Here is a 14,777-nt window from a genome sequence, read left to right as displayed (position 1 = left end):
ATTGTATTAATTGTTAATTTATTGCTTTCAATATATTGTTCTTAATTTTTTCTAAAAGTTGCGTTAGAATTTTATCGAGTTGTAATTTCCTAATATGATATTATATTTCTTGCAGGCAATTCTTTATTAGTTAGTATTACTTTTAACTTGTCTCTCTATTCTAAAAAAAAGTTTTTGCAGTTAATTTTGTCCCCTGAAAAACTTTTTAACTACGTGATGAAAATCTAAGATTAAGGAATCAATTCATTCAGAATCTTTCAGGAAAGACATTTAGGGCATTCAAATCTTTTACATAATTTTAAATTTTTATTTATTTTAGTTTTAAAGCACGATTTTGCAGTTAATAATGAAGAATAACCGCCGTTCACAACAGCCAATCACATGTCTGAAAACGGCAAGCTTAAAAAAGCGATTTACAAGTCTGAATTTTCTTTTTCAGAGATGCAACCAATCACAAAATAGTTAGAATTTCATTCTTCAGTTTTACAACATCTCAACTTATTTCGTATTGATATATTGATTAATCTGATTATTTGTTTTCTAAAACGTTAATTCGTAAGTTTAATCTGGTTTTAAATCTTAATTCGATTTGTTTATTTACAAGTAATGCCTAAAAAGAAAAGACCTAACATTACTAAAAAGACGATGGGATTTGTATTTTAAAAAAATGTGATAAGATTCGCTTAAAAAATGTTGACGTTATTATATGGGACGAAGCAAGTATGATTCCCAGAAAAGCAATAGAAATGATCGATAGAACTTTTCGTGATCTTCTAGCTAATGAGATACCATTTGGTGGTAAGATAATCATTTTAGGGGGAGATTTTCGACAAGTGTTACCTGTCGTTAAAAAAGCTACACATATTCAGGTTATTAATGAAACTATAAAATACTCTTTTCTTTGGCCATTTTTTGAAATCCTCCATTTGACAATTAATATGAGAGTTAAAGCTGGTAACCAAGAATTTGCCAATTGGTTGTTGACAATTGGCAATGGAGAACTTTTACATCTTGATGCAAGCACTCCTGATCTTTATTGTAAAGATATCATTTCTTTGGTTTTTTGAAAAAATCGATTGTCTTAATACTAACTTCATTAATCACATCATATTATCACCGCAAAATGATGAAGTTAACAAAGTTAATGAAAATATTTTATCACGTGTGCCAGGTGAAGAGGTTATAAGTTATAGTATTGATAAGGCCACACTATATGGAGTAGATAAATCAGACGGGAGAGAAGAAGAAGCTACTTTAAGGTATTCTATTGAATATTTAAACTCCATAAATCTCCCGGGACTGCCACCTCATCAGCTCAAATTAAAAGTTGGATGCATTGTAATGCTGATCAGGAACATATCTATTGTTGATGGCCTTTGCAATGGAACTCGATTGACTGTTCTTAAAATAGGGAAAAGAGTATTGACTTGCCAAATTGCTACTGGTAATAAAAATGGTAGTATTGTCAATCTTCCAAGAATAGAATTAAATACATTATCAAGTAATTCTTCCTTACCATTTGTGCTTTATCGACGACAATTTCCTGTTAGATTAGCTTATGCCTTAACAATTAATAAGGGCCAAACCTTCGATAAAGTTGGGCTATATATTGAACGGCCTATTTTTTCTCATGGTCAATTATATGTGGCATTGTCAAGATGCACAACGAAGGAGAACATTAAAATATTTATTAAAGATGATCCTGTCATTAACAATATTGTATATAGAGAAATATTATAACATATATATATAATGTCAAATTTATAAATGTATTTAGCGTAAAGAAAATGCTATTGGTGCATTGTTTATTTTAATTCCGCAAAATTAATGTTTTCATTTATAGTTATTTTGCTGAATATTATTAAAATATTTTTTTAAAAATTACCCTGTTCTTAACAATATTGCTTATTGAAAAATATTATAGTGTTTGCATACATACATATATATATATATATATATATATATATCTATATATATATATATATATATATATATATATATATATATATATATATATATATATATATATATATATATATATATATGTATATATATATATATATATATATATATATATATATTGAATTAAATGTGTTAAAAATATATATTCATTTCTTTGGGACAAAGTCTGTATTATTGTGATTATAATTTTTTTTAAACAAGTTTCATATTAAGATTATATCTGCACATTGATGTTAATTTCTGACAATTTTGGCTCATTTAGAGAACAAATAGGACATAGAAGGAACTGTAGTCAACGAAAAAAAGTGACATTGATATTGACACACTGCTTATTCTGCATTTAAGAAAATTAATTCTTTTCGATGATAACAGTTAATATTCAGTTTAATATTGAAATATATGATATCAAAGCATTCTTGGTTTTGCGAAGCAAACCAAGCAAGAATTGCGAAGCAATTCTCCGGGGGTTGGCGAGCGTCAGCGAGCAGGGGGCGGAGCCCTCTAGTGTTTCAAAAAAATCTTTAACTATGATTCTGACATTTTTTTTAAATAGATTTTGAATTGAATTTTACTCTAAAGGTTTACTAGGAACAGAAATTGGATTTAAAATTTTCTTAACTTTCAAATACTGAAGCACAAGTTGTTGTACGTGTATTTTCTTCTCATTATTGCTTTGCTTCCAATTTATAGTTTTCTCATTATTATTTTTTGCTTCGTGTGAATATGAAATTATGTATTTTCTATGTATGTCTGAGAATATGTATTTTAAAGGAGTTCCACACGACCTAATGTTTGCTTTGCAGTCATTTAGTTTTTGAATAATAAACTGAATGATTACATAATAATAATAATAAGTTCAACTAGACTAATACAAAAATTTCATGATGAGCACAGAGAGCGGGAGGTGAGCACCGTAGTTCTAAATATAATAAAAAATTGTGAAAAGCGAATCTTTTTTTAAAATTATCCGTACGATTCATGGGATCAATCCTGTAAAAATTTCTGATCGCACCTCAACATTATTTATTTTAGTATCCTTTGATTTATAGAATATTTTTCTCTTTTTATTTTAATGAGTTAATTTAAAAATATACAATGCAATTCACCTGCTTTGATTTTCTTAAATATATTTGAAACTTTATGATCACAGTATTGTAAATTATTTTGAAAAAATTTTGCAACATAAAATTCACAATTTATTTTAACGAGACTAAATTTCAGAATTTCACTTTTTCTTTTTGCTTGCTAAGCGTTTGTCTTTTTTGGATGGATTATAATGATTTAGTAATCTTTATCAAGGTTAGTTAATCTCTCAAACTATAAACTATTTATTATAATTGGAAGCGTTTCACAAAATAAACTAATCTGATATAAGTATCCACATATTTTTTTTAACTTTTGAAGATAGGAAATTTTATGATGGATTTTGAAGTAAAACTATCGCATTTTTTAACGAAATAAAAGATTTCTTAATTATGTAACTCAATGTTTAATAAAATACAAATTTACTAAGCACAGCTTTATATGTTGCTCAGTTGAGTACTAACTTGTTTAATAACATAAACAGTTTTAATAGTAAAATTATTTTTAAAAAAGAATTATGATTACACAAATTGATGAATTACACAATTACATCTAAAATTGATAAAGATTAAATTTATAAACTTTGAGTGCAAAAAAAAACAGTCACTTTAGCTTTAAAAGAAAGGAATAAAGGCTAATTTAAGTAAAAAATTGTTTTTTTTCGTTTTTTTCATAGGAAGAACTACATCAAAGCTCAAAAGTACGAGATTTTCTATACTTCATTAATAACTCCCGAACTGGAAGAATGACTTCAATTTCGTTTAAAGACAGATTGAAATAAAATTTAAAAAAAAAAAAAATAACTATTCAACAAATAGAATCCACGTGCCTGCTCATGTGTAACAACCATTGGAGTCGAAAGATATGAAAGAGTGTTTGCAGAGTTGAATAAAAAATTTGTGGCTGTTTCTACCACAGGGACCACAAAGTGGCTTTGGGTAGGAAAAAGAATAGAGTAAGAGTTTATTTGTTTCTCGACCGGCCCTATTTAAGGGCATACGAGAGAAAAGAATAGAGTATGCATTCCTTGGTAATTGATCCGATATGCTGTTCGATTAGAAATGCTGTCTTCATGCTTTGCATGGTTGCTGGAAGGAGGTCGTGAGTCGTCCTTAGAGAATCCCTTACATTGCGCTTTATAGTCAAACCCAGCTAGCTGTACTATTTGGCGAACATCTGCACTTTCCAGGAAATCGCAGACAAAAAAAAAAGCCCGCAGTGCCAGGATTTGTTCTCTGATAAAATGGAATCAGATTTATTATCACACTCAAAGCAAAAGCAAACATACGCTTTCAAGACATTTTTTGAATTCCACCAATCATACACGACCTTTTTCAAAGACCTGGAAAGGTATGCAAAACCTTTAACATGATGTCTGTTCAGACCATCAAAATATAATGGTTGATTTTTCGGACATTGGGTAGTACGGATTGTGGTTAGTACGTAGGGACATTGGGTAGTACGGATTACACGGTAGTACGGGTTTTTTTGACATTGGGTAGTATACAGGGGTTTTTCGGTTTTCTCAGTATTAAATTATGAACCGATAACACACTACCTGCCCACCGATATCTGAGAAATTTACCATATTGGCAGAAAGCTGAATTATATGAATTAAATGATGTAAGCGATATGAGTGATATGATGACTATGAATGATATGAGTTTAGGTGAAAGACCTCACAAATTTTATAATTTTGTTCTTTTTGAAATTTCTTAATTTTAAACACTTGACAAAAAAATCCTTTACCTTCTTAGAGGTGCTCGGCTCTAATTTCTTTTTGTCGAAAAATAGCGTCGAGTTACTTAGTTTGACCACTCATTTTGTTAAAGAAGTGAAGATTTTCCTCGTTTTCACTGACCTGCCAAATCTTCAGACGTGAACTTTACACATTATGTCTTAGATACTCTGAAGTTAATTGTAACTCACAAACCCCTCCCAGGAAGCCATCCAGGGCCAGAAAATAGCATTACTGAACGAGAAGTTCCAATTACCACAGGAATACCTAAACTGCTTTACAGTGGCGTACGCAAGGGAGGGGTTTACGGGTTTGAACACCCCCCTTGAGCTCAGACAAAATGGCAAAAATAAACATTTTAGTAGAAATTATGCGGGTATTATTTTTTAAGACTATATATTTTTATTTGCCTTATGCCTACCTTTTTTCTCAGGGCATTTCTCAAATACTGAAAAAAACATTTACTATAATAGGGTTGTACTTTTGAAACTAAATTCACGTGATACTGTTATGGACTGGTTCCTTTCTGTTCTGCCAGTCACGATAGTTTTCGAGACTGGCTGTCATTCGCGAGGTCTTTACGCGATGATTCTGGAATCTTAGACGTTCTGTCGTCTTTGAGACAATTCGAGAATTTTGGAGATGCGGTGAAAAATTATATAAAAGGGGGAATGGAGTACAATGTAAGTTTTTCTGTTGTACAGAAATGTGATACTTCCGTTGAAGAAAACGTTTCTAGCATAACAAAATCTGATGAATGTGAAAGTGGCCCTTTAAGTGTTACTTCCCACCCACATGACATTGGACTTTTTTCAGAAGATATTACATGCGAGAAGATATAACATTATGCTCTTAAACTTAAAAAATCAAATAAAAATTTAACTAAACAATGTTGTTGAAATAAAAAGTCAAAACTGTCTAGCTGTCTAAATTAGGGAAATAATAGTGCTTTATTACATACTCGAATTTCTTTTAGTAGCTTCAGAAAATCATGAACACCCCCCTTGAAAAAATTCTGCGTACGCCACTGCTGCTTTATCTAAAGATCAACGAAAAATCAGTGAAGATCAGAAGTTTATCATTGAAAATTAATTAAAGAGGGGACTAAAAAAATTTTCATCAGTGGTGTAGTTTTTAAGAAAGTTCTTATAGTATCTCTTCAAATACGCTTGGTGTTCAGGTAAGAGTTTTAAAGATTAAAAAAAAATTGTTTTTGGTAAAAATGGTATTAATAGATTGAAGTATAAGAAAAGAAAATTTAATAAATTGGTTGATGTGAAAAAGATATGTTGAAGAAAAAATGCGATTTGTGACAGTAAGAAACATTTGTAATTTGGTGATATTAAAGCGAAATAAAAGTAACTGAGGGGGATGGGGGAATCAGTAAAATATTTTTTATAAGTAAGTAACTTGGGAAAATTGGAATTTGCTTATATTTTTCTTAATTAAATAATTTTTGTAAGAAAAAGGCTATACTTTAAAATCAAAAGACGAATAGGTCACTCCAATTAAGAGAAAAAGTTTTTGCCCACAACAAATATCTAAAAGATCAAGTCCATATCTACATGAGGAAAATATAAATTATTTTAAACTATTATAAGATTAGTGCCATCAGATTAAGTGTTTTGAATAGTTACAAATAAGTAATAAAAATTTGAAGAGTTTGACCAATTAAAACATGACATTTTTATGGCACACTGATAATAAAGAAGAGTAGCAAAACATTACAAGCTAAGTTATTAAAGATCCAGGAAACGACTGGTTATTACTATGTATGCAAAAAAGAAGTCAGTTTAATAAAAACATTATGATAATGTATGAAATACATTATTTTAATAATATTTTAATAATGTTAATATATAAATACTTTCAGTTCTTGTTTTAAACCCAAGTGGCAAAAAAATTGGTCAATAGTAGTTCTAAGCAATACAAAAATAATAAATAATTAAATTTTAATGATAATATTTTTATAATGTTGATATAAAACTATTTTTAGTTCTTTTTTTAAACCAAATGGTCGAAAAATTGATTAATGGATGTTTGAATAAATAAATAAATTATTATAATAATATTTTAATATTTTTTAGATATAAATATTTTTAGTTCCTGTTTGTAACCCAAGTTGTAGAAAAATTAGTCAATTGGAGTTTAAAGCAATAAATGAATCAATAAATTAATTAATAAAGAAATAAATTATTATAATAATATTTTTATAATGTTGATATAAAAAAAATTTTTTTTGCACCCAAGTAGCAGAAAAATGAGTCAATAGAAGTATGAAGCAATAAATAAATAAAAACTTCCTTAAAAGTATAACTTCAATGCTTATAGTAATAAGTATATCTATAAAACTTACTTATTAACTAAACTACTAATTCAGGTATGGAATGGTTTAAAATAAAATAAAAAAATTACATTTGCAATAAAAAAAACTAGTAATTACTTCTCTCGTAAGCTTCGGACTATCCAAGATTCCCTTGAGATTCTCCTTGCTCTGCATTATTTATTGCATGATTTAATGAAACTAAATTATCTATTAATATTACTCGATTTAGGAATAAGGAAAAAAATGCATAATTTTTTTTCAGCCAGTTCCTTTAATTTTCAAACTGAACTAAAGTTCATAAATACCTATTAACAGTAAAAGTTTATAAGCAAACCATGAAATTTTCCCTCACATATTTTGCCCTCTGTTTTTAGCATTTCTGGGCCAATTTTAGAAAATAGAACTGATATACAATAGCATTTCTTTCATAAAGTAGAAAGGTAAGTAGGGAAAACGGAATTCCACTGAACCGGATTTCTTACGAAATATTGATTTTTTGTACTTTCTTTCATTGCCTTTTAATTTAAGGATTAAAAAATCTCCTACTGATAAAGAGCAAACACCACAGTGATTTCTGAAAGAATGTTAAATTCTTTTCACGGAGAATTTTCGAATTTTCTATTCAACCTTATAATACGGATATTATAATTACACTCTAAATATAGTTATAAAAGGGAAAGATTCCTATTTTGAGACTCATTCTTTTTATCTCTAAGATTAAAATACAGCAATTATTATTATGCTCATTATTATTATATATAATAAATACATATAATCAGTATAAAATATTTTGGTTTGCCTAAATTTTGAAATCTCACAAATATCGCAGTGTTGTCGAAAAAAATGAAAATGTTAACAAAAGAAATAAGTCTGAAGTGGAGTTTAAAAGGTGTCTTAATATGGGATAAAGTATAAAAACACGGAAAATGAATAGGCTTTAACTGTTATAATCTCGTAGCATGGTTATTTAAAGAAAATATTATGACAAAAAAGGAATATATAAAACGTGACAAAGAATTCCCTCCCATTTGGCTAAAAATAATACATTTTTAAAACGAACTAAAAAATTCAACGTAGGCACTATCCATGATCTAACAATAGCATCTGTTTTTTCACAAACATCTGCATACAATTTTGTGCTTTAGATTGTTTTTAGTTGAGTCTGCCATCTTCTTAGGCAATAATAGAGTGTAAACTATCACTAATAATACATAACTATCACCTATTAGGCAACTATAAATTCCAACTAATAACTAAAATAAATCATGTAATTTACGAAATTCTTTTTAAAGTATCTGAACATGGTAAATCGGTAAATGAATAAACTTTTTTTCGTTTTTCATTCTCTCTGAATTTAACAGTTTTGACGTAAGTGTGAAAGAGTTAATTTGTTTTCTGAACAATCTAGTGCAGTGATTTCCAACTGGATGCCCGGGGGCCGCATCCGGCCGGCGAAGCCTTTTTTTGTGGCCCGTGAACTAAAATATATTAGTTGTCATTTTTTTGTGGATAATTTTAATAAAAAATCTATATAAATTTAAAATATTTTTCTCGTTAATAAAAATCTAATTTCTTCGTTTCTGTGAAATTTATCATACCAACGGTGCAAAAAAATTTATTTCTCAGGTTTTGCATCCAAGAAAATATTTATTCAAATACAAAAATAATCGTGCATGTTGCTCTTTTCTATTTCATTTTTTTGTATTTTGTGAATGTAACTTAGCATGTGTGTATCAGAAGTTTTCTCGAAGAAATTCTCCGATTTAACTTTTTGAAACCACTCATTTTGGACGAAAATATTTACACACACATTTGTAAATTTTAAATTTAAAATATAAATATCTATTCTCTGGTGGTTGCAGCAGATAAACCTCAATTTTGTCATTGAACATTTTGTGTGCTACTATGTAAGTTTTAATACCAACCTTTTTAAAGTTTTATATCTTAACAATTAGATATCTGTTGCACATTAACTGTTTAGTACATGGGGGCACATTAAAATTATTGTAGCCCGAATTTTTTTAATATGCAATTAAATATTTTTAAAATTCTACTTCTTATTTTAATTTGTAATTCAATACTTTCGTTTTGTACAACTTGGTAAAAATCTGAAAGGAAGATTTAATGTTCCTTCAAACATAAAAGAGTCCTATATAAAATTTTGAGAAAGTTGCGGCCCACCATTTGATTTGTGTTCTCAATTGTGACCCCCGGCCTCATGTAAGTTGGAAACCCCTGATCTAGTGCTTGAATAAAAAATGGTCTCGAAGCTGGGATTTAAGGTTTAGTTTATCAAATACTATGAACAATATATAAAAACAAAATTGCACATGCCCCAGAAACTACATTAGATGTATGTATGCTTTCAAGCGTATTGGTTGAAAATTAAAAAAAAAATCATCGTGTTTTCCGGTACTAAGTAACAGAATTTAGAGTTTGTAAAAGTTTCCTACAAACATACGTTCGTCAATCCAATAAGCATTGTATCTTCCTTATTTATATGAATTTCAACTTTAAATGTTTAGGACTTTGTTATATATAGTATATATATATTCTCTATAGTATATATATAAAGTTAAAAATCTTATATGACCCTCGAATTTTAGTTTAGTTTTTTTTCATCAAGTTAATTTATTTTTTAATCACTAAATGGCACGAAAATAACTAAAAAAAAGCAAATATCAATTATAGAAACATTTAAATCAGGTGAAACGTTAAAGTTTTGCTATTTTCTGGATGGAAAAGTAGTCTTTTTGTTCTCCCCAACTATAAAACTTGCTTATAATGTTCATCAACAGATGGCGTTGATAACAGAGAACATCAATAAAAATTTTTTCTTTAAATAGTCTCTATTTGAAGCATTACTGTGACACATTTTGATGAAGCACCCTGATTGTGCCACATCAGACCGGGCATGGTTTAAGTTAAAATTTGTATTAATTCAAGCATAATCAATGTGTGTTTGTATATTTGATGATATTGGTCAATTGTTCAACTCAATTTTCATGCGTTTAAAAATGTTCGAAACTTTACAAAATCAAATTGAATAAATTTAAAGAAGAGGCCCACCATGTGTATTTGAATAATTTTAGGCGTATAAATAAATTGTTAGTGTAAAATACTTGAAGTGAAACTAAAAATAAACCTTAGGGGTCTTAAACTTTAAGGCTTTTCACACTGTTTACTTTCAAGACTTATACCTTTCTTTTCAAAATATTATTGTATTAAATTTTTTATTTCCTATTATTTTTCGTCCTTTTAAATCATTCTTTAATGTGACTTATAACAAGATTACATGTTAAGAACTCGGAAAGGGTCTGAAAACGATTCGAAAACTAATCGTATTTAGATTGAATGCATCTAGAACAAAATTGAAAATATTTTGAATACTTCCAAGTAAAATTGACTTTCTCCTTTGAAACTGCATTATTTCTGCTTTTTTCGAATATTTAAAAAAAGTCATTAAAAAACATCCTTCAAGCAATACAATACTTACGATACAATTTTTTAAAGCTTTCTTTTAAAGATTAAACATTAAAATGCTATAGTATTTTTATTCTGTGCCTTAATAGAAAAAAAGTAATTGAAAAGCAAAGATTTATTTAAATAAGATTGTTTTTCGAAAGTATAGGAAAATAAAGATTTTTTAGGGTATTAAAAAGCTTTTTAGCCTGAAATAAATATTATAAGTTGTCCTTGAAACTTTTTCAATCATTCTATACAATTCTTCAGAGGTTTTGACTAACATTTAACTACATTGTAAAAAGTTCCCGATAAAATTCTAGGAAAAAGTACTGGCACTCAGAATGCCAGTACTTTTCACCGTGAAACTTAACGTAACAAAAATCTGATGTGCCATAATATTTACAATAATATTGTTTTAATTGCAGTAATTCAATGATTTTACAGTAAATATTGTAAAAATTACGATACGAAATTTTTATGAAAAAATGGATTTTACGATGGATTTCATGGTGCTAATACTTTTTATCATAATTTAATCCAGAATTATTTACTATGTATAAATACAACGTCATGCAAGCAAATAAATATAAAAATGAATGCGTGTGTATCTTTTATAGACTCCTAAATCATCGAACGAAAGTAATGAAATTTGGCATACGGATAGTTCGAACAGGACGGAGGTCACTGTCTAAGACGAACCGTTTGAGCATGGCGGGCAAAAAATGAAACAGATTTTTCTGATTGATTAAAGGTTAGTCATTACTTTAAATTTTACTGTAAGCGATTAAGTTTTTCAAATATTTTAAAGATAACATCAATGATATTTTCTAGCTTACAGCTTTATTTAGTCAAAAAAAGCTGATTGCACATAAATTATTTCTTCTTCATCTATAAATTCAATGAACAACATTAACATTGTATCATTTGTGATTACGTCATCAAATTAATATTTCAAAAATTATCTGATACATCATGTTTACTTTGTTTATAGCAATTCTTTGAAAATGTGTTTCTCTAATGGTAAACAATATAAAATCAATATAAAATAGTAACTGAACAGTAATATAAAATTGTAACTGAAAACAATATAAAATAGTTACTGAAAAAATTAGTAATGTATTCAAAGGCAAAATTAATAGAAAAGTGGTTCAAATTCGCTTAAAAGAAACGTGAAAAATAACCATACCATTATTGACGCCAATGATTGTTACTTAATTCATGTAATATATGCATGTTGAATTAAAAGAAGTTAACTATGTACTTGAAAAAATTAATGGAGTAAATGTACTTATTCTTTTAGAGGAATTATAAAAAATTGCCATACTATTATTGACGACAATGATGCTTAATTTATGTTGATGTATTTTATATTTTTTATGACCATCATTGAACAGCCGGCTCAAATTTTCAGTTTACGAATACTAATGTTCAACTCCGTAGCCTTGAAATTTTGAACCCAATCCAGAAGAAAAGGGAAATCTTGGGTCAAGTATTGCAAAAAATGTGTCTCCGTGGAGGATTTTTTGATGGAACTAACCAGCATTTTTATTTCATGGTGAGGAAAACCACGAAAACCACCCACGGTTCACCTAACGGCAAGGGGACTCTAATCCATGATTCGTTCACCACCGAGGATGTTTTTCGTCAGCACTGTGGTCGGTGCAAGCCGGATGCGGATTCGTTTCGACTAGCCATTGGTGGAATTCGAACCTGGTTCACCTCAGTGGATGGCAAACGCTCTATCCCCTGAGCCATTTCGGCTCTGATAATATGTATTAATTGAAATAAAAAAGTAATCTAGATACTAAAAAGCTAGGAAAATGGAGGAAGGATACTTATTAGTTTTGGGGATATTATTATTCGTCATATTAGTATTTATATCATTGCTTAATTAATTTTGGTATTAATTAAAATTTAAAAAACAATAGATACGTGCTAAAAAGCAAAGTTAATGAAAAAATGGTTGATGGTAAATTAGCTTAGGGCATCCGTAGAAAATCGCCTTACGCAGATGACACTTAATTATTTTTGGTAATATGTACTACTGGTATTATGGATGTAGTTTTAAGAAGAATTCTACTACGGGTTTTCCGTAGTTCCAGAAAATATTTTTAAAGTGGTATCTAAGATAGTGTATTAATATTTTAATGAATTAGAATTGAAAGAACTTTTTTCCACCACTGCTTACAAATAATTTCAAAAGTAAATTAAATGTTAGATTGAGAAATGAGCATGCTCCAATGTCCTAATCAAGGGCTTGTAAGAATCCTGTTTGTTTTTAAGATTTCTGCTTCAGTTTGTTGCCAGTGATAAACGTATTTCGTACAAAACTCAAATATACTAATTAATATTTGAGTTTTGTGTGAAAAATACTAATTCAAATTCGTATTCAAATATACTAACTCAAAACTGAAATATACTAATATAAATATGAAGCATTACTGTTATATATTCGCTGATCACTAAAACTACCCCAATGCTGATGAGTTTTAATACCACTGCTGTGAAAATGCGTATCTTATGGTCCCTTAAAAGGGGCATGTACTAGATAAATTTACCTTATAAAGATAAATCTTGAATATCACGAGTTAACCACGAGCAATATCATTACACCAAGTGATACTAAAAACAGTAAATTAATATTTTGATAGAATGAACTGTAAAAAAAGTGTTTTGTCTAATATAGTAATGTAAATCCACGAGAAAGGGCAACAAATAATAAAATATAAAAAAATAATTTAGCTTTATTAAATATCTTAGTGGTAAAACCAGGTAAGGGACATTTTCAGAGAGGCTATAATCAGGGCAAGAAGAAAGAAATGTTGTTTCCGAACTATTAAATTAACTTTTTACATAGATAATGGGACTAATAATTTTCAGTTTTATTTTATTTATTACTGCTAAATCTGAAAATAAAAATCCTACAAGTTTACTAAAAACTAATGCAGCCATTTTATGCTATTTTAACTGATGCGTCGTTCTGTCAAATCTGTGCTTAATTTTATATGTATGTACAGTACTGATCAATTGATATTGTTTATTTATCCGTTGTGAAGAACGGGTATTTTGCAAGTAAATAAATAAAATCATACAACAAATATTAATAATAATAAAAGCATACAATAAAAAATTCCACAAATTTTGGTACGCAATAATACCAAAAATACTGCAATTTTTATTTTATATTCTGAATGAGTGAATCTTAAAACCAATCAATTAATTCATTTATGTGTCTTCACATCCTTGAACTCTAATTACCTATATATTAAAAGTTAGGTGAGTGGCATACATTAATCGTAGCTGTTGCTACAGTTTGATATGAAGTATCACCTGGATCGTGTAATCCGCTGTCAGTGAATTAAAATTTCTGAATTGCCCTTTCCTGCAGATGGCCATACTTAATACATGGAGGGGGTAGATATGAGTGCAAAACACACACGATTGGTATAATTACAGCTCAACATAAGTCAGACCAATCTTCACAACGGGTATTTGAAACTTTGGCCAAATTATGAATTATTTCGTAACCATTCAGTGTTCCCAAATGGTAAGAAATGGGGGACTTATGAAAAACGCTACTTCTGTTAACGTTCCCAAAATACATGTAACTTATAAAACAAAAAGCAATGTTTTGAAAGTTTGACTACAGTTTATGAAACAGTCCTGATAAGCAGATATGTATTAAACTGCTTGGGTACATCAGACGTTCGTCCCCCATTTATTGTCTTTGTTGCTTTACGAAATGGTGCGTATCTTTAAAGGCTCACTACTTTATATACACTTCTTTGTCCGCTTTTTGACTGCATGAAACATGTGTTAAGTAGCACAAGCTCTCGAAAAAGTTAGGAAAATATGCCTGAAAGTCTTTAGTTTTTCTGGACTTTTGTAAATGTAGATGCAAGGATGTAAAATTTTGAAACAATATTTAAGTAGCATGCCTCAGAGCCGTAGTGGCTTAGGAGATAAACAGTTCACTTTCCAATGAGGTATATCTTGTTTGAATCTTAGCCATGGCTGGTCGATACGAATTCCGCACCCAAATTTATTTATATTTTATTAGCATTTTACTTTAAATAATAACGTAAGAACAACATAGTAATGAATGAAGCAAGTAAATGAATTATTTATTAGATCTAAATATAATTACACGCTTCAAACATGTTTAAAAAAAATAGAGTTTAGAAACGTCCTAACACTTGGAAC

The 14,777-nt window shown here is 28.9% G+C and overlaps 1 protein-coding gene across 1 annotated transcript in view; it reads left to right on the top strand.

The window, feature by feature from the left end:
• Positions 1–14,777, top strand: part of LOC107437254 (neuromedin-K receptor) — a 112,133-nt gene that overhangs the window by 63,980 nt on the left and 33,376 nt on the right. Inside the window, exon 2 of the mRNA XM_087165641.1 lies at positions 11,192–11,325. The gene's annotated coding sequence lies outside the window, so the exon portion shown is untranslated. The remainder of the gene's footprint in view (positions 1–11,191; positions 11,326–14,777) is intronic.

The sequence above is a fragment of the Parasteatoda tepidariorum genome, chromosome 6 (assembly GCF_982258835.1).
Source record: "Parasteatoda tepidariorum strain Cologne lab strain chromosome 6, Ptep-v5.0, whole genome shotgun sequence".
Lineage (NCBI taxonomy): Eukaryota > Metazoa > Arthropoda > Arachnida > Araneae > Theridiidae > Parasteatoda > Parasteatoda tepidariorum.
Note: the sequence above shows the minus strand (reverse complement) of the source record. Positions and strands in the feature narration are given on the sequence as shown.